This window comes from Protopterus annectens, chromosome 4.part0, assembly GCF_019279795.1.
Source record: "Protopterus annectens isolate FY-2018-M chromosome 4.part0, PAN1.0, whole genome shotgun sequence".
Classification (NCBI taxonomy): Eukaryota; Metazoa; Chordata; order Ceratodontiformes; family Protopteridae; genus Protopterus; species Protopterus annectens.
In genome coordinates this window covers 1651210193-1651230719 of record NC_056733.1, presented here as the reverse complement: position 1 = coordinate 1651230719, position 20527 = coordinate 1651210193, and positions in this window count along the sequence as shown.

Here is a 20527-nt window from a genome sequence, read left to right as displayed (position 1 = left end):
ATTCCAGCAGGGTGGTTTGCTTTTTGAGTTTGTTCTGTGCTTATTTCTGGTAGGCACATCAGTCACTATCCATGTTTTAATATGATTATACAATGTCTTTTCAAACAACTCCTCATAGTAAACAGTGTTCTTAGGGATGGGGGAGCATGAAATTTTGCAGGTTATCACTTAATAATTGGAAATTTGTATTAGAAAAGTTACTAAATTTTTCAATATTAACAGGGGTCTCAGGTTTTTATTTTTATTTAAAAGGGACAACTATGTATATGGTTCAGCCTTACCATTGAGGATGTTGCACTGGTGGGTGGGAGGATGGAGCATTCTACCATGATAGTGAGGTCCAGATATGTTTGCACCCCTAGTGGATGGACTGTTTGGCACAGAGTGTATGTGCTGACTAAGTCAAGGAATCGCTGGGCCTGCAAGTTTGGGTTAATGTATGATTCTGCATTTACAGTGGGGTAGTTAAAGACTTCAAAAAGTGTCTCCAATATGTATGTGTTATGGGTATCCTGGGTCATAGTAGGAGACCTAGAACTTGCACAGATTTGGTAATGGGACTTTGTCTATGGTAATTTGGATAGGGAGAAGCTCAAAAGTGTCACCCTTTTTGACAATCCTTGAACAATGCTTGTTTTTGATGAAGACTGAGACACACCAAGCTTTAGTCCCCTCCTGTGGTGTGGCTTGCCTAAATGTGTAGAAAGCATTGTAGCACTGCATGTCTGTGGCTCTAAACTATGGCATGGTAAATGCACAAATGACTGCATTCTCCAGGATGAGGTGAGTTTGGAGGTAGTGGAGTTTCTTGTTTACATTCCTTTCATTGAGTAATAACACCTTAAGGTTTTCTAGGTTTGGTTTTGCTATGTTGGAATGTTTGTCTGTTTAGCATTGCCTAAAAAGACACTATGGGGGGAAGACATTTTTTAATATCTTTATTAAATTATCATTTGTGACATAGGCAAAATTACATTTATATAATGTAATCAAACCATATTAACAAGTTCACATTTGCAAACATTATACATCACACATATTGTTCTATGCCATATAATCAAAACAGCATTACATAAATTGTTCAGTTCCTGACATCTTTTAAACCTCATTCCTCCTCCAAAAACATTTTTCTGCATGTATTGTTCCCACAATTTTCTATGTAATTGACTCCTAACTTTTTCTAAAGATCTCACTTTCTGCTGTTTTATCTCTGTTATAAATTTTTCTACTTCAAGTATACAGTTGATTTAGACTTTGATTTCCATGTTCTAGTAAATGCTTTTTTGGCAGCGACCAGAATTAAACTTAACAAGGCCTTACTATGTCTAGGCAATTCACATCCTGAATCCCGATTCAAAAAATAATTTCCTTAGTTAGATTCTTTTACTTAACCAGTTTTCCTGACACAGTACTCTTGTAAAGTCTAACAACTCATTATACTCTGAAAATATATGCTGCCAGATACCTCTTTTTTTTTCTCCATTACACCTCTAATGTTTGCTATCTACCTGAGAAAAAATTCTTTGGGGTCCATTTGGGGTATAAAGGTATCTAAGAAAACTCTACCAAGCAAAAATTTTAAATTTTCTAGATTTATTTGCATATTGGGGGGGGCATATATATTTCCTCCCATTGTTTCTTTGTGAATTGCTTGTCTAATATATCTTCCCAATCTTTTATGACATACTCTGATTGATTCCTATAGTTATCGTGCAATATTGTATATGCACAACTAATTATCCTTTTTTCAACAGTAGCTTCTCTTCTCTATTCAGTTAAAACCTCAACCTGTACCAGTCTTTCATTTAGGATTCCCCTATCCCTTTCTGTTTGTCTGTACTCTGATATCAATCCATGATAAGGAATGCAATCTTTAGCCTGCGACCCACATATTTTCTTGGCCTATTCCTATTATATTACCTTTCCTTCTCTAATTATTTGTTCCCAATACCTTGGTTTCTTTGCCATCTTCTTCCAGTAAATTCCAGTCCCTCTTCCCTATTCTCTGAACCCTTCATTGCAGCCACCCCTATCAGCATAATCACCTTTTTCCATTCCCATGTTGGCTTTGTTCTTAGTATAATTTCTACTTTTTTATTAATATAATATTCTCTATTACTGTTGTTATTCTCCTTAAGGATCTGCATCCTAAATCCCACTCATTCCTTATTTCTTGAATTACCCCCTGCTTCATTATCATCCTTTTCTTCTTTGAATTGTAGCTTTCTACTTGTGTTATGTATAAGAGTCTTAACTGTGCAGCTCTAAAATATCACTTCAAATCAGGTAATGCTAAACCTCCTTATTCTATTGGAAGATCAACCTATCCCATTTGGCTCTTGCCCTCTTCTCCTGCCAGACAAAATCCTTCATTTCTTTACTAATTATAATATTCTGCAGTTGATAAAAATATGCCTGACCAGTGTATGAAACTAAAGGGAATAACAATTTTTGTAGTGCTTGTATTTTGCTATCCATATCCATAGACAAGTGCTTCCAGTTTCTCAGTTTTAGTATTATCATTTGTTTAGACTCTTCTCACATATCCTTAGCTACTATAACAGATTCCTTTTTAATCCATACTCCTAAATACTTCATTTTATCATGTCTGCATAAATATGGGTATTGATGAAACAATTCATGTATAGATAGATAATTTACAGCTATAGCGTTTGTTTTATCTTCATTAATGTTATACCCCCCAAAAAAATGGAACTGACTTAGAATGTTCAACACTGAGCTGTCCTTTCCTCATTCTGTCGGGTACAAAATAATATCATCTGAAAATAAAGCCTAAAGCCTTTTATTTTCTTTGCCAATGGTATTAAATATAAAGAAAGAACACAGTGGGACCCCTGCCTGGCTCCTCTGTTCAGATACAACTTATTAGAGAAGAACACCCACACTTTGATTTTTGCCTGTAATCCCTCATATATCATTCCAATTAGCCTTATTATTGTACCACGAAATACAAATGCTTCCATTGCCCTAATCATGAAATCCCAGCTTACTCTGTTGAATGCTTTCTCTGCATATAGATCCACCAACAAAAGCAATATTTTCTTCCATTCTGCTTCCTTCTGAATCATCATTGTTCTATTAATGTTGTCAAATGTTTGCCTACTCTCTGCAAAACCATATTGACCCACATCTGTTAATTTTGGCATTACCTTTGCCATTGTTTTAGCCATTATAGACAAAAACTCTTAATAATCATGGTTTAAAATTGAAATGGACTTATATGAAGATAAATCTTAATGTCTATAGGTATTATCACCACCATATCTTTTTTTCCAGGATGCTGGTGCCTCCCTCCTTTTAAAATACTGTGAAACAAGACTTTCCAGATTTTTATCACTTTCTTCTCTCCCAACTTCTTAGTTTCGACTGTAATACATTGACTTTCCTGCATATTGGTTATATATCAACATTTTTATCTCATCGTCTACTATCTTAAATATTAATTGTTGAGCCTCATCTACCTATAGGATCATAGGATCATAGGAGATTACTAAGCTAATGGTTCTGGGGCCCTTACAAACCTAGCCAAAGGTTTATCCCCAAAAAAGAAACCCCAATAAGTACTTGTCATGCCTGTCAATGAGAGACACAGTTGGAACCCCGGGACAAATTTGTGGTTACCTATCCACTCATCAAGGTCGTGCTTGAAGAGGGTCAGCAATATACTTTGTTTGACATGTATGGGGAGTCTATTCCAGAGATGGGGCAGCCTCTGGGAGACAAAACTGTCTCTTCAGCAGGTTTTGTTAATGTCACATATTAGATTTAAGCCTTTCGATTGGGTACTATGCAAAGAGTTAGACTTACGGGTATAGAGCATCACTAGTAGAGTGGGGTCTGAGATTGCCTTGTAAGTGAGACACAGATCACCTCTGAGCAATCCATATGAGACAGAGTAGAGTGATAGTGATTTGAGCCTGTCCACACAGGACAGGTGTTGGAGACCATGGATTCTCTTTGTGAGGTTTTTCTGTAGCTTTTCCAGTTGGTGCAGGTGTTTGGAGAGGTACATATCAAATAGGGCATTGTACTCAATTATTGGCCTAATGAGGAAAAAGTACAGAGAGGTAATAACCTTCTTTTTTCTGGATGCAATCCCTTTGCTTATGAGATGAACCAAGTAAAAGGCTTTTCTGACCACTGCTGCTACATGATGGTCAAATGTGAGATTGTCGTCAACTTGTTCACCCAGGTCTCTTACCACAGGTTGTGTGCTTAGGGAGTTTTCATTAATGTGGTAATCAGTAGGGGCCATGTTTTTGCTGAATGGTATGATAATACATATTTTTGCATTTAACTTAAGGCCATGACTTTGGCACCAGTCATTTGTTGCTGTGAGACCCTCCTAAAATATGTTAACATCATTTGGGGAGTCAATAACAGCACCTAACTTGCAGCCATCCTCAATCTTGGTCAGCCACAGGCCTTTTGTCTTTGTCTGGATCTCTGAGAAGTAGATGGCAAACAACAAGGGTCACGGGACAGATCCCTGGGGGACACCACTAGTGAGAGGTCTGCTGTATGAGGTGGTGGCACCTATTTTGACCTTGTGGGTCCTATCAATGAGCCAGTTGGCCACGCACCTAATGAGATAGGGATTTAGTCAAGTTGTGTTCGCTTTTCGATGATGCCTGAGTGGGGGATTGTGTCAAAGGCTTTGGCCAAGTCAAGGTAAGCTGTATGTACTGACTTTCCCCTCATCCAGTGCCTTGGTGATCGTCTCAAAAAAGTCAGCCAGGTTCAACAGGCAAGATCTGCCCTTGATGAATCTGAACTTTGTGGGGTCAAGAGCTAGGAGATTGCCTATCTCCTTGTTTATGAGGTCCATAATAATATGCTCCATGGCCTTACAGATCAGACTTATCAAGCTAATGGGGCAATAGTTTCCAAGGTCAGTAGTGGCACCACCTTTGTGCAAAGGGACGACAATGGCAGTTCTCCATTCTGCTAGAATGAAGTCTGTACTTAAGCTTTGGTTGAATAGGATGCTCAATGGTGAGGCTAGTTCTTGCTAGAGATGTTGCAGAATATAGCCTTGGATACTATCAGGTCCCATGGAAGCTGTGTTGTTTGCCTTTGATTGGGCCTTTAACACTTGATCTACAGAGATGTGAGGTGCAGGGCAAGTCTTGGGGATGTCAAATGGGCCTTTGGGGGTGAAGTTTATGTGAAACTATCTGCTAGCAGGTTGGCTAAGTCAACAGGATCAGTGTAAGTGGTACCATTATGAATTAATTCGGAACAAACTTGGGCTTTGCCATGGAGGTATCTGACATAAAGGCTTTGTGGTTAGCCTTTGTTTCAGAGGCTAGTTTTGATTCATAATTGGCTTTGGAGGTTTTCACTAGTGATTTAATTTGCTTGTTGAGGCTAAGTGAGAGTTTTTCCAGTTGGGAATTTGTACCTTTTTACCCTTGGACAACAGTTTCTTCCCTTTGTTGTAAACCCTGTTGATAGACGATGTCCACCACATAGGTTTATGTTTCCTTGAGAAGCAGGTTTTAGTTCCGCTGGGTATGGTTGAGTCCATGCAGTTGTACAGGTGCTTGTATACTGCACTGGCATACTGTTCAGCATGTTTGTCTGCATCATCTGAGGGGGGCAGTGGTATGAAGCTAATGATACCCTCCCTTAGAAGGTTGTAGTCAGTTTCTGAGAAGTTTTTTAGCTTGGTTATAGCTGGGGGGGGGGGGTGGTTGGAAGGGATAGACAGTTCGAATGAGACAGACCAATGGTCTGATCTCATCATATCACCAGGGAAGAACTTAGTATGGGGGTGGTGCAGTGGTCACCCATGTAGGTAAGAACCAAGTCTTGAATACTATCTCTTCTTGTGGGGGATGAGGCAAGCTGGCCTAGTGCGTTAGAATTAATGAAGTCAAGGAATCTTTGGGTGAGTGCATTAGAGCAGAACTAGTTCACCCAGTTTATGGTAGGGGTGTTGAAGTCACCAAGGATCATGGTGCTATGCGGTACCTTGATGGAATCAAGTAGGTCCAGGTAGAGTAGGTGTCCTGAGTCATGGAGGGAGAGGTCAATAGCTGGCTATGATGTGGATGGGTGTCTTGTCAATTGTCAATTGCACCTGGAGAAGTTCTAGTGCATCATGCTGGCAAACCAGTCTGGAGGTGTGCTTGTCTTTAATAAAAATAGAAACTCCACCATCCTTATTCTTCCCGACCTCTTCTTGGGGTTACAATGTGTGGAATGAGGTATAGCCTGGTAAGGCAGGGGTGCTCTCTGCAGCCTTGAACCAAGTTTCTGTGACTGTGCAGATGTCAGCATTTTCCATTGCTAGGAGAGCCTCCAGTGAGTGCATTTTCAGGTTAAGGCTCCTAGCGTTAAGCAGCATGACCTTCAATTTGATTTTTAACAGATCTTTTATGTTGGAAGATTTGTCTGTGGGACATTGCTTAAAAAAGGCACAGTGGGGGAGGCAAGAACATTAGCCAGAATCCTGAATCCCAGGGGTGAAAAGTGGAGGCTATCACTGGCAAAGGATCAAGGCCTGTCAACTATGTCATTTTATTAATTTCCCCACTTCTATACTACAAATTTTCATAAAATTTCTGAAATATCTCTAATACCTCTGTAAGATTTATTTATTTATTTATTTATTTATTTATTGTTATAGGCAACAACCCTTTCTACTTTCTGTTGCCTAAGTCATTGTGCCAAACGTTTTTGTGCTCTGGAGTTATTAAGAAAAAAGATTTGCTTAACAGCAATCTTCCTAAACTCATGCATATTATTCAAGTACTCTCTTATTTATCTTTAGTTTGTAATTATGCCTTCTTTTGTTCTACAAGATCCCCGTCATTCTGTAATACTTTAACCTTTATCAGCCCCTGTAAATATATCTTATTACTTCTTAACCAGATTTTTTTTCTTTTTCTTTTATTTCTACCCCACTTTGTAAAGTTCTTTTTCATTTTATCCTACACACTAGCTATAATAACTGCTGGAGTACTTTCTATATGTCTTAATAGCTACTAAATAATTTCCACAGCCCATTCCTTAAATTCCTTTCTTGTCAAAAGGTAGAAAGGGATGATCCAGTGTGTTATTTTTCCTTCATTACCCTGCATTTTTTTATAATTGTTGAAACATGATCTGAAATAGTTATTGGATATGTGACAATGTGCTCAATTAAATGTACATATTCCTTTGAAACATAATTACTGTCTAGTCTAGCCCAGTTATTGTACTTTGGGGAATAATATGTCAGTAATATGTCAGTTCTCTCTGATTTCCTAGTACTGAATTCACATCTTTCCTACTAAACGTTTTCCTAAAGTTCTTCAGAAATTTAACCGCTTTTATTATATTTTCCTCTCTAGGTCTCCATATATCCACATTGTTGCAAATCAAATTAGAGTTCCCACCTATTAAGTGATATCCCCTGCTGAAAGCTGATTATTTCTCCTTTATTATTTAAGCTCTATAGTAGCAGTTTTTGAAATGCTAATACATTCCAGCATACTTCTCATGCCTTGCTAGTAGCCCCTGACTACCACAAATCTGTCATTATCATCTTTTTTCCTGTTGTGTCACTACTGTACCTACTCTAGCAATTTTTTCTAAGTACTCATCTATTCCTTCATTCTGATATCCTGCTGAATATCCATCCTGAAACCCTTTCTTTATCAAAGTCACATGTTCAGGTCTTTCCAAATGTGCCTCCTGTACACTGATATTTGTTCCCTGCATTTCTTAATATAAATAATTCTTTCCTTTCTGTCTATATCTGTGAAACCATTCACATTCAAATATAATATGGAAAATGTTGCCATTATGGTAAGAAGTAATTATTCTGAACTATTATTTATGCCATCTTTATTAAATGTCAGTTTCCAGCTTTTGTGATACATGCACCCACTATTCATTGGAAGGTTAATACTTTATACAGTTTTTCTTATTATCAACTTTGGAAACTTTGTCACACTTTACAAGACTTTTTGTTTAAAAAAAACCCTCAAAAAAAACCCCACCCAGAACACCCCCCATAACCTAATAATTTAATGCAAACATACATATGTCCATCTTCAAATAAGGACATTTAACCATCCTAATAGAAACATTTGTCCAAAATAGACAGCTGCTGACTCAAGCCTTAATTAAACTGAAATTGAGGTTGTCCATGCCAAGACTCATGTAATAGCCTGTACTTCTACTTACAGTAATTGGTGTCTGTTCTTTTTTATCTTAGTTCCTCTCCCAGATTTGAAAACAGTTTGCATGATTTCAGAAAACATTAACTTCTAAGCTTGAAGAAATCAGTGTTCTGACTTTTTATTGCCCTTGTATCAAGTTGTCCCCCCTAAAAAAATGTTGCCCTCTGCTGCAACTTGAAAGACAAGCTGATACATTTATTGTTAAAGGAAAACTTACTATATTCAATGTTTTCATATATACTTATTTCCACTTAAAACTTGCTATCAGATTAAGCATAGGGTTTTAATCCAGATGCTCCCTATGCAAAAGTAAGAGAAAACATATAATCTATTTCTTTCTTTATATACTTATATATGTATATGCATATGTGGGTGGTCTGTGCACGTTTCACCCCATCCCCATCTCAACAACCCAAGATTACAGCCTATTAACTTAAACATGCTTTTGTCTCGCCTTTCCTTTCTTTTTGTACTGCATTGCCTACATTTCCTAATATTAAAAATAGAAGATAGAAAGATAATAATATGAAGAAAAAGGCATCTGTTTACTTTAATAACTACAAGAGAACTAAAAATACTTTACAATAAAACATGCAATTCATATCATGAAAAGTTTCATAGAAATACTGTTAAGAACAGACATTGTTTTACTTACCGTTACTTTTTCCTTCTTTCTCCTCTCCCCACAGTGCCCTTCCATATATTACTGACATGAAGTGAGGCAAATGCTTTTTAGTTCCTCACAAGTTTAACAAAGTCAACAAAAGTATGCAGACATATTTCACAAACATGATTGATGTTTTGCAGTCTCACATTTATTCACTAATTTCTGTGTTGTTGGTCTTGTTCTTGTTCATTTCTATCTCCCAACTCCAGATTCTGGTTCAATTGCACACCACTCCAGATTCTTTTAGTCAATCCTAGGCTTTTCTCTGTCTCTCGAGCATTTTCCTTTGGAAGAATAGAAACAATATCACTGGGAAACCTCTCAATATGCTTTTATAATCATTTTCTACAAATGTTCTACTGTCTCCAACTTTTAAAACTTTGCCCTTTTGCCACAGTTTTCAGGGTTAACTATTTCTGCTGGCAGGTTTGCATCATTACTAATTCTTGTCTTGGCTGCTTTCTCAAGGCCAGATTTGGACCATGCATGCTGTGTACTCCCACAATTAGCAATATATATATATTTATTTATTTATTGACATTTGTTAACTGGGTTTGTCCAACTGGGCTTGTGGCCCATTTTCAGTGGAGACCCGAGGAGAAAAGCTCCAGTAATACATTTTAAAACAAGTACAGTTTTAAATAATATTGATATAATAGCAGTTATAGCAAAATGATTCACATATGTGGGTTACATGCATAAAGTTAAAGTTGCATTAAAAAGAAGCTAAGTAACAATTTTGCATTGATATAGTTCAACAGGTCAACAATAAACATATTTTGTTTGTATAAAATTGTGCAAATGCATAGTAGACACATTGGAGAGAGAGGTGTAATGAGGTACTAAGTATGGTCCTTTTGCCACAGTTTTGGAATAACAGTCCAGCTGCTTACTTGTACCTTCATAACATTAATATAGCCTGTTTCTTCTACTTTCTCTGGTACAGCATAAAGTCTCAGGTTTTCCCTATGCGCTCTATCCTCTAATGCCACCATTTTTTGAAACATCTTTTCTTGTGCAGTTTCATACTCAGCCTGCCTTTTCATTTGTTTGACCTTTGATTTTTGCAGTTTTGTCAGCACATATGAATAATTTAGAGCTTCTTCCATTGTTTTTAGCCTTTTGTTATTTGAGCTGATATACTCCTTCAGTGTTTTGTTTATTTTAATCAGCTCTGAGCGCATTTGGCTTATTTTTTCCCTCTAGATTACTGGAAGGTATGTCTTATACTAAAGATGGAGATTGAACTACTTTTTGCTGAACAGCTGCAGGATTCTGCACAATCAGTGTGTTATTTTCCCCTTTTAGTTGATTTTTTTCAGGTTCTCTTAATTACTTCTTTGCCATCAGCCAGGCAGTATACTTATAAGCCAGTAACTGAATTTACTAAAACTTATAGAGTTCCTAGCTCTCATGTTTCAATTTCTTTCTTTACATTGGGATAGTTGAAGTTAAGCTGTTGATCAGTGTGCAGCAATCTTGGAAGGGGGTGGGTGGGTAAGACAATGTTTTATACAACATTTGAAAGCCTAGAGGGGACAGATGCAAACCAGCTCTGATAAAGCAGCATGGTCTGTTGACCATATCCTCCTATGATGACAAGTACTGCACTGCCTTGGACTGACATCTAAAACAAACCACATTATTAAAGTTAGTCATCTTTTGTTTATACTGTGGAATCATCCAAGGAAAAGGTATCTCATTGCTAGACTTATATTAGCTTGAGATGCATAATCAGAGAGCTGCTTTGTGTCTCTCTCTTCATGTAGTCCTGTGAGGTACATCTCAGGTCATTTGTACCCACATGGAATATAACTGAGTCATACTGGTACTTGTGATCCAATAACATTAGTTTATGTATGGTCTGTTTAATTCTAGTTCTCACAGACAACTGACAGTGCTTTCTCCTTACTCATCCTGGTTAGTGTACATATGTGTGTACCACAGTGGAGTTCTGTTTGACCAAAGTATTGAACTGAGTGGCGGCTTGCATTATGGGATTAGAAGTTGAGGCTCAATGAGATCTGGCTACATATGTTGTAGTGGGTGTTTTTTGGTGGAATGCTTTTGGGGCTGCTGATGACATTTCATGTAGGTACAATGTGTAGGAGGTCTTTAGGATTTAAGAAGATTACATTTAAAAGGCTCAGCATATGTGGATCTATATGTCTAATTCACATAGGGTATTTATATGTACTGAATCAGATTTCTGTATCACTTTTTGGTGGGGGGGGGGGGTCACATATCCAGTTCTGTAAAAAATGCACCAGGAAATGTTGTAATTTACTCTTTTGTGACACAATTTTTGTACCACAGGGTACAGGCATGATGTGTGTACTCTGTGACAGGAACTGTGGAGGGGAGTTAAGGTAAGGTGGTTGGCATAATGGTTAAGATGTTTCCCTCATTGCCAAGTGATACAGGGGCTGATTCGCACCAAGGGGAATTGTCTAGGCTTATAATATCCCACAAAGGCAACTGGCTTACTACTTAACTATGAACATATGAACCTACGGTAGAATGGTAACAGTCAGAAAGAGTTATATCTGACCATAACTGTCTTGGAAATACAAAAATGGCATAAATAAGGTATAGTATGCTGGACTGCAACTAAGGAATGAATGGTCATTCATGAACTAAGTGCAGCTCATCCAGAGGAAACCAAATTCATTTATGCTAAAAAAGGGAGATATACATCTGCACTATAGTACAATTCATAGAGCTCATTTTAGTTGGGCCTCATTTGCTGAAGAACTTAGTAAATCAGTCCCAAATTACAACAATCTGCCTCAGCCCCCCATTTCAGTCATTAAGGGCTCACTCCTCTGCAACAGTTCATGAAATGTGTGGGAAGACTAAATCCATTCACTAACAGCAGGGGGAAGCAGACATAATTAGGGAAAAGGAAGTAATCAATCTCTTCATCAGTATCCTATATTTACAGGTAAGCTATGACAGTCGGTACTATTTTTATGGATTACAGATGACATGATTGCGAATGTTCAAGGCATACCACTTAACTGTTTAGAATTTTACAGAGTGTCCAGATTTTTTACCTTATATTTTTTCATCTGTTGTCATAAAATTTGTGGTTTTACGGCAAATAGTTGAGGAACAAAGTCATTAAATAATGACAGATGATTGCATTTCAGACTTCATATCTATCAGAAAATGCATTATCTCCCATTATATTTGGGACTGTGTAGATTGTTTTACACTAAGAGGTTGAGAGGTATTGTGTAAGGTGCCACATTCAGTGTTGTCTGCATCTGTCAAGTGGCCTATTGCTGACAGTGGTTTCTAACAACTGGAAAAAGACAGGTGCAGATTAAAGGTCAGCTGATTTTAATTAATTAATGAAATACATTTCATTCTACTTAACCTACTGACTACCACACCATTATAGCAAATACGTACAGGCATACAGACATACAGACATATGAATTGATATTGTAGCAGCAGAGTAAAAAACACATGCAGTATAAAAAAGAAAAGTGAAGACCACAGTTCGGACATAGTGGTGCTATGTGAGTGTCATAATTTATGTGTATTTTTCTAATGCATTGGCATGCATGGTTCACTTTTCTTGAAAGTATCATACAATGATGGCAGGTATAAATTTGTCACTTTTGTCACAATAAATTATTTCAAACCATAGCTGGCTCAGCCAATCCCCGGGCTGGTGTTATGAACCACTACACCACCCCCAGCAACAACAAAAGAAAAAACGTCACTTTAGTAGGCCAGTCACTATATTGCAAATTATTGGGTTATTACAGGTAGATCTATGCCCCCACCAGCTCTTCAATTGAAGAGCAAAGATTACAAAAAAAAAAAAAAAAAAAAAAATGGAGTTCATTCCACTGATACACCAACCAGGTGTCAAGATACATGAAACACCCCTCCCCTCTGCCTCTAGCTATTCAAGTCCCATTTTTGTGCCCACCCCAACCCTCCTTCAACATATTATATTAAAAAATAATTTCTTCTTTTAATCTGCAGCAAACTGTTTGCTATAGTTTATATCCTGCCTGCACAGAGCACTACAACACATATGTTTTAGTTAAAAACATACTTCTCCTTTTTAATCTACAGAAAACTATTTACTACAAATGTAGCAAACAATTGCTACAGTTTATACACTGCCAGCACAAAACACTATGGCTGTAATGTTTTAGCTTAAAAAAGTCTTCCTTTTAAACTGTAGCAAACTACTTGCTAAAAATGTAATGCTAAATTACTCAGGTCTAAGTTAAAGAAAAAAAAATATTTTGTTTTTTTACTTTTAAAGTGTAGCAAACTGCTTGCCACAGTGTAGCAAGTAGTTGATACAGTTTAGACCACACACAGTGCTACATCACTCAGGTCTGACCACAAATACAATACTGGTGTTTAAAACCTGTTGTGGCATTAAAGAAAGATCAGGGTTGGTTGATCCCTGCACCCAACACTTTGCACCGAAGCAGTTGCCCCTGTGCACCCCCCCCACCCACTATCCCACTGATTTCAGGTTACAATTTGATGATTCAGCAGGGAACAAGGAACAGAAAAAAACAACTTCATTCTTGAAGAAAATAAAATATGCCTTTTTGGAAAAGAGGGGCAAATACAGAGAGAACTTTAAGAGGTGGAATTAAGTAGTAGTTGACATTACTGCTATAGAGGGAAGGAAGCACACTTTAGCAAAGTGTAGACACCTGGCATACAAGGCATAGTCTGACTCCACTCTGACAGACCTCCTACATATTTGCAAAACAAACAGCACCAGAATTATCTGTTCTAAAGACATAAACCTTACCTATGCTATAAATATGCCCTGCTGGAGAGAAAGGCATAGATCCAAAGACTACCCTTCTCTGGAACAGGTTCCTCAACCATGTGAATCAGTGGCACAGTGGATAGCATTCTGGCCTCCCATCAAGACATTCCCCGGTTTGATTCTTGGCTGAAGTGTCTTCTGTGTGGTTTCTGCATGTCCTCCCTGTATTCACATGGGTTTCTTCCAAGTGGTCTTGTTTCTTCCCACATTCCAAAGACATACAGTAGGTGGACTGGACACTCTAAATTGGCCATTGGTATGAGTGTGCATGTGATTGTGGTAAAGAAGAACTTCTGCAGCAGGGTTGGCTCTAGATGATTGTCACTTTTGAAGTAACATGCTGACCCCATCTGCAAAAATGGGAAAAAAGGGTTATGGATTGGTGGATCACATATCTGGTCACAGGTTCAGCACCAGAACCAAACTCATCCTGTGCTTTAGCTCAGCAGGCAGATGTTGACAGCTGGATGGCCATAGACACTAAATCCATCAGTCTTACGCACGTGACACAGCCTGAAGTTAGTGGTGCATAGTTGTAATATGTACTGGCAGGGTCCCTTATACCGCAACAAGTGGATAACTCCTTAAGCAGTGACATGGGGCCACACAATTGGCACAAATTCATTACAGCAGTGGGGTCCTCACACAGATCAACATCTGATTCATGTGTATAGCCTGATCTTTCTGATGAAGAGACTATCCTTTCAGAGCTAACAGTACCTACTGTCACACCTGTACAGAGAGTTTCCAAGTGAAGACATATCTCACAGAGCAGTCTACTAACAACACTGAGTGTCAGGTGGAGATGGTTAATGTACTCTAGGGAATAGATTTCACCAGTACATGTAAATGTTTAATGCCAGGGACAATGTCACAATGATTTGCGTGCACAGTACTGTTGTGCACATGGCATTCATGTCAGCCTTCATACAGACACTCGTAAAGTTTTACTAGACATACACATTGGCAATAGAGGTGGACACGGCCTGGAAACCGTACATGTGCTTATAGTGGATGTGTAGTCCACACACCACATGCATTTTAAGAAAGTGCTGCAGGCATTCAAATGGATTCCCTAAAGAAGAAGGCAGCAAGGCATCTGCAAAATGTGATAGAACCTCTAAGTCAGGGTCCATTTCCTAATGCAAGTAGTTTCTTCTAAACTCTGCAGGTAAGAATAATAGTATATGCATAAGCATGTGTCCCAGGACTTGTTTTTTCATTCTCTGCCCCTACCAGTATATATAACACTTGTTGTGCTTACCTATTAGCACTGGGAAAATTATGACGGATGGCATTGCTATGAAAAATAACAGTTTTTGTGTTGTCCATGCATCACACAGCATAGCCCACAAGTTGCATCATGTGAATCAAGTATTATCTATGTAACTGATTTTTTGCAATGTCTATTGTTGTGGACTAGATGGCACTTCACTGATTGCAAAGGTCATATATTGTGTTCAAGCTTTTCAGAGAGGTTGCAGTGCTATTGTTGTCAGCTGGCCACTATCACTATTGGCACTGATTTGAGGACTGACAGAGGGAGCTGCACTGCCATTATTGCACTATTAGTGATTGGCTTTTTGGCATAGCAGACCAGACTGATGCTATATCATGTTTTGTAGAATGCATCTAGGAGTAAACTTCCTACATGCAGTAGCAGGGTCAAACTAAAGGGCAGCCCCAGTCTCATCCTTGCAATGGAATTGGGCTTTCTGCAGGCTAAATACTTGCTCAATGATTATATGTGTCTGGGCCAGGGTTGTATGTAAACACTACATGGTAGATCCTTGGGCCTAAGGATGGTTGTCATTAGCTAAGAGTTGGGTAGGTAGCCTTTATCATCTACAAAACAAAAGACAGAGGGGACACATAACTTAAAATGGGACTCATTACTCAATACTTCTTATAACTCTCTAATTATACTGAAATACCTTTAGTTAGGAAAATTAAATATTTTGCACTTATAAAGTAGGTGGTCATGAGAAATCCTGTCATGCAGGAAAAAGAGTAAGCTTGTGTGCCATATATGAGAATCATGGACAACCACGGGATGCTAGGCTGTCATGTTAGTGATATGTCCCCATACAACTCACACTACCTTGTGGTTTATGGAATGGTAGTTCTTCCCATTCTGCTATTGCTCTGCCAGTGGTCAAGATGGGGCCCTAATTGCAACATGGGTGTAATCTATCACATCAAGTTCCTAAGGAAATATGCTAGCTGATAAAAGACATGAATGACACTGGCTTGGTCCTGAGGTGACACTGGAAAATAGATGCACTGACCCATGTATGCAGAGATTATTTTGAAGAACTGCTGAACTATCCTCAAGGCAGAAACTTGTGAAATAGCCAAATAGTCACCAGTTAGTCTCTGAAAGAGCCTTATGCCAAATACAACAACAGACCACAATGCTTTGCCAGAGATGGCCTGCACCTGTCACCCTTGGGATTCCGGATACTGGCAAAGGCTCTTGCCACCCCTATAGTGCCTTTTTTAGGCAAGGTTCAAATGACAAATTCACCACCGTAACAGGTACAAGGAAGCAAAATCTGAGGGTAATGCTACTCAATGCTAGAAGTCTAAACCTCAAAATGCACTCACTCGAGGCACTCCATAAAATGGAGAACATCAACATCTGTGCAGTGACAGAGACCTGGTTTAAAGCTCCAGAGAGCACCCCTGCATTACCAGGCTATAATTCATACCACACCTTTCGGCCACCTAACCCGGACCGAAACACTAAAGGTGGAGGTGTGTCCATGTTCATTATGGATATCCACACCTCCAATCTAGTGGCTCAGCATAATGCATCCGAGATTATCCAAGTTCAACTAACTCTGGGCAAGACTGCAATACAGATTGTAGCTTGCTACAGATACCCCCTCCCACCATGCCCCAGTATTCCCACTCCTCTTTTCTTGATACATTGGAAAATATTAGGGTACAACCCAACACCCTAATAATGGGTGATTTCAACTACCCCACTATTAACTGGGAAAACTACTCATGTACCAACTCTTTTGCTCAATGTTTTCTGGAATTCATAAATTCCAGTGCCTTGGATCAACCTATCCACATCCCCACCAAGGGCAGCAATATCCTAGACCTGGTCATCACCAACATGGTCGACCAGTGTTCCACACCAGAGGTCATTTCCTTGTTGGTCAGATCCAACCACAAGTTAATCACCCTAGACATCCACATCCTGCCCCCACCCCCCATTAGGGAAACAACCGTAAAACATTTCTTCAAAGCCAACTTCGCGCTTCTTAAGACAGAAGTGGCAAACTTCATGACACCCATGCAGATGGACAATACAGGTATGACTGCTGAATCCTACACAGATGCACTTTATAAGCACTTACACAAGTGCATGGATCATGCTATCCCTAACAGAACCAAGATGCTATCCTCCAAAAAAAAAAGGAAGCCAATCTGGTGGTCTTCTGCCTTAAACAAACTCTACAACAGAAGAAAGAAACTGTTGCAAAAAAGAGTAAAATCCCATGATTGGAGGAACTCCCTGGTCAGCCTCAGTAAGAAGCTGAGATCCCTCATAAAATCATCCAAAGCTAGATATGAAAACAAAATTGCCACTGATTCTAAAGACAACCACAAAGCATTCTATAGCTATGTCAAGAATCTCAATGGTAACACTCATGTCTGCTCTGAGTTACACCACAATGGCAATAAATATACAGAACCAACTGATATTGCCAACATCTTAGCAGATAGGTTCAGTGCTAACTTTACCCCCCTCTCACCCCCTAAAGGGCCCATCTCTATATCGGAAGAATGCAAAGTTCCTGTAATCATGGCTGCACAGGTAAAAACCTCACTCTCCAAAGCCAAGAACACAGCATCCATGGAACCTGACAACATCCCAGGCTGCCTTCTACATGAACTACAAAATGAATTGGTACCCCACTTAAGTACCATGTTCAGTCATAGCCTCACCTCAGGCTTTGTGCCCATTGAATGGCACACCGTGACAGTTATCCCACTCCACAAAGGGGGAGCCACGACAGACCCTGGAAACTACCGCCCCATTAGCCTGACGAGCCTGGTTTGTAAGGCCATGGAACGTATCATCATGGAACTCATAAACAAAGACACTGGAGATCTCCAAACTCTAGAGCCCACACAGTTTGGGTTTGTAAAAGGCAGATCATGTCTCCTAAAACTGACAGACTTCTTTGAAGCAGTCACCAAAGCCATAGATGAGGGTAAGGTGGTTCACACAGCCTATCTAGATCTTGCCATGGTGTTCGACACCATTCCCCACTCTGGAATTATAGATAAACTCACTAAACTAGGTATGAATCCCTATGTCACAAGATGGGTTACCAACTGGCTTACTGAGAGAACCCACACTGTGAAAGTAGCAGACTCCAAATCAGACTTCAGATCAGTGACAAGTGGAGTACCACAGGGTTCAATCCTAGGTCCTCTCCTGTATGGTATCTACTTTTCTGAAGTACAGGCTAACACAGAAGGTCTTTGGCTAACTAAGTTTGCAGATGACTGCAAACTAGGAGCCATAATCAAAACTCCTAATGATGTGGACATCCTACAAAAGGGTCTGAGACAGATGCCTGGTGTCAAAGCCATGCCCTCAAGCTCAGTGCCAAAAAGTGCATTGTCATCCCCTTTGGTAAAAACTCTGTACCCATGAACTACCACATAGGCAATAGTCTACTTAACACTGAAAGTGTGATAAGAGACCTTGGGACACAGGTGGACAGTAGTCTGTCCTTTGATAATCACATCGCCACAGTGGTCAGGAAATCCTTCTATGTGGCACACCTCATCACAAAAGGTTTCTCATCCAGAAAGAAATAGATCATTGTTCCCCTCTACTCATCACTCATTGAGCCCATTATAGAGTACAATGCCCCTTTTGGTAAGTACCTCACAAGACATCTACAACAACAGGAAAGGCCACAGAAATTCCTCACAAAGAGGATTACTGGCCTCAAAGAGATGCCCTACGCAGACCGTCTCAAAAAAATCCAGCTTTACTCCATCAGATATCGCCTACTCAGAGGCGATCTCTGCAGAACATACAAAGCTATGTCAAACGCAGAGCTGTTGGACATGCTCCACTTAAAGAAATCCCAATCCCTCTGAGCTACACTCTCTGGGGACCTAAACCTTGTCACCACAATAAACAGAATAAGCTGGAGGGATAGATTCCTGTCCCAGAGACTTCCCATACTCTGGAACAGACTACCTATCTATGTCAAACAGAGCTCCTCATTAGCATTCTTCAAGAAAAATCTTGATGATTGGATGGGAAATAGGAAATTCACCCTGGGGATCACTTCTGTGGCTCAGCTTAACAGGGGCACAGGAAAATAATTTTCTTGGGTGGTGAAATCCAGGGTACCTTTTTGGCTAGGCTTATATAGGCCCCATGGCCAATAGCCTAGTACCTACCTATGAACCTATGAACCTATGAGTTTACATGTCTTGACATCTACATGCATACAAAAGTCAAGCATTCCCCCCATCCCCATTTGTGGACCATGCAAACTTACTAAAACTTGTATTATGACACTGTTTAATCTAAAACTTCCTGTTCATTAAAGTTAAGATGAATCAGTCTTTGCCAATATCTTCTTGTCACTCATACCTCGTTTTGGTACAACCAAGACAAGCATCTCAGTAAGGGAAACAGATAAGCTGGCAGCAAACTCAAGCATATCTGCATATTGAAAAATATATGATAAAAGCACTACTTTGGTTTTTGTAAGCCTTCTGAGCATGGTGCAAATGTGCATGAAAAAGTGACAATGAACCTCACAAAGTCAGCAAGAGATCCTAATTTGCAAAACATAGTCACAGATTGCACGCATATTCCTTATTTACATGTCATTATACATTCATTTGTATATGCCTTTCTCTGACTACTTGAAATCATTACACATATGCATAGCTGGTGTGTCTGAATTGCACTTTAGCTGAGATTAGTCACAGTCAGCACAAATTCCCACTATACATAAGTACAACTACAAGGATTACCACTCAAATATGCATGGATTCTAACATGTTGGGAGGAATGAACAGTTTGACTTGCTTACTGTCTGAAGGCAGTGCTTTTGACAAATGTTGTGACATCATTATAAAAATGTGTGCTGGACCTTAAATCATGATAGGACTGTAGAATGCATTCTGAAAGCAGCCATTTTTTGAGTTATGACATGATAACAGCAATAACCTAAAATGGACAACTGATAAATTTCTTTTTAGCTACATTTTGTGAATGATTGGAGTCTGCACTTGGACACATATTAATTATTAGACAGTTATGCAGCTTCTGAAGGTGTGGGTTTGAAAAACTAATGTTTTCATATATTTTGCAATGAAAGATTCCTAGGATGTCACCTTTACGTTAGAGTTTGTTTGACAAAATGGTCTCCTAAATTTGATAGACTAAATATTTTGACTGCATAGAATGAATTTCCTATAGGTTCATAGGTTCATAGGTTCATACTAGGCTATCTGCCCTAGGGCATTTATAAGCCTAGCCAGAGTGTGTTTGGCTTTCGCCACCCATTTTAAATTAATTTTGCTATGCCCTTTTTCGAGGTTAGTATACTGTGCCTCTGTCTAACAGTGACACAGAAGTGATACCCGGGGTAAACCTACAATCTCCCATCCACTCATCAAGATTCCTCTTGAAGAGAGTCAATGAGGGACTCTGCCTAACCTGGACTGGGATTTTATTCCAGAGTGAAGGGAGCCTCTGGGTTATGAATCTGTCCCTCCAGCATGTCCTATGTATTTCAGTGCTGAGGTTCAAGTCTCTCGAGCGTGTAGCTCGATGGGATTTGGATT